Source organism: Aplysia californica, unplaced genomic scaffold, assembly GCF_000002075.1.
Source record: "Aplysia californica isolate F4 #8 unplaced genomic scaffold, AplCal3.0 scaffold00252, whole genome shotgun sequence".
In the NCBI taxonomy this organism is placed as follows: domain Eukaryota; kingdom Metazoa; phylum Mollusca; class Gastropoda; order Aplysiida; family Aplysiidae; genus Aplysia; species Aplysia californica.
Window position 1 is genome coordinate 21,136 of NW_004797522.1, and position 1,529 is coordinate 22,664.

Consider the following 1,529-nt stretch of genomic DNA (forward strand, 5'->3'; position numbering starts at 1 on the left):
TGACTCTCTCTCTCTCTCTCTCTCTCTCTCTCTCTCTTTCTCTTTGTCTGTGTCCCCCTTCCCCCTTCGCCCTCCTTCTCCCTCCTCATATTCATTTTCATACTTTAGAACATTGGATGGAGAATGATATTATGATACGCGCTCTCTTCTTTCCTTTCACTGTCATCATCATCACTGCATCACGAACAAACACTTTCCTCCTTTCCCTCTCTTGGATAGCCGCTTGATTTTGTTCCATGTCTTCCCACTTTTCTGTACATCATCCTCTGTGACTCTTCTCCAGGTTTCACTTGTTCTTTCCCTTTTCCCGCTACCCTGTGACTGGGTTCCAATCTAACATTTTCTTTGTTACGCAGCTGTCTGGCTGCCTGAGAGTTCTCTCACTATCACTCTTATCTTACTCTAGCTGATGTATTTCCGCCGTGACCGAGCCAACTTGATGTTAAAACACAACAAGCATACCCCTCAGTACACCTGTAAAATAGTAAGACACCCCTTACACCTTCCTTGATTTCAAATGTATTGATCAGGTCTCTCCTTTAAGTCAAGGCACATCAACGAAGTCAAAATCTGAAGTAGTTCTTAGTTCTTGGGAAATCAACTTCCTCTGTGTCAACTGCCTAGACAAAGCTGCATCATGCATTCCGCTTTAAGACCGTCTGTTCTGTTAAGTCACAAAAAGGCCATACATAATATATACACACACACACATTTTTTGTAAATTCCTCGTACACACAAGTTGCTAAAAACGTTCTTAACTCTTTTTGATATCCACACGCTATTTCCCTCCTCCTTCTCATCGATTGGTTAGTGCATCGCCCTGGGCGCGCCCTGCATCCCTGGAAACAACCTCCAACCGTGCTGTGAGGTACTTGGTCAGCACTGCATCAGGAACCCGTTCGTTCCAGGAACATTCACATGCCAAGTTTCAGCGTCCGTGAGTATAGTTTGGGCTTAATATCCCTTTCAGCACAGGAACACATACTGTGTTTACCTCATGTTCATTTATATAAGCAATGCCACAAAGTTTAAAGGAATTGGTTTGGAAGTAATATTCACGCGCTTTCATAACATTGCTATTCGAAACATCAACTGATTCCAATATTTTTACGATGAGTATATACCTATTGTTTCTCTCTGCGATCTCGGAGCATAATGACATCACAAGCATCATTTGACAAAATTAACTTTGTGCACATCACATGACGCCACGAACAAAGAAAAGTATAAAAACAATACCGCTGTCCATTTCCGATTTAACCAAACGACGTAGCCTGTGCGTAGAGATTTGAGAGCTTCCCGAACATTCCAAGTTCAGGAATGTCCCATTTGAAGTTCAAACCTGTGTGATCATCATCCCTTGCCCAGCATGATACTGTGGCAAACTCCTCTCTCCTAAAATTGGTCTCATTGGCCACAGCAGAAGCTTGGTTGATTCACCATGCAATGTTTTCTGTGCCATTATTTGTTTTGTTATTGTTTACTTTCCCTATTTAAAAAATCCTCTTTCCTCCCCCCCTACCTCTCTG

The 1,529-nt window shown here is 42.5% G+C and overlaps 1 long non-coding RNA gene across 1 annotated transcript in view; it reads left to right on the forward strand.

Annotated features, from left to right (window-relative positions):
• The first annotated feature begins 295 nt into the window (after positions 1–295).
• The window catches only part of LOC106012056, a 7,644-nt gene continuing 6,410 nt past the window's right edge, over positions 296–1,529 (forward strand). Inside the window, exon 1 of the long non-coding RNA XR_001184936.1 lies at positions 296–937. This is a non-coding gene — a long non-coding RNA (uncharacterized LOC106012056). The remainder of the gene's footprint in view (positions 938–1,529) is intronic.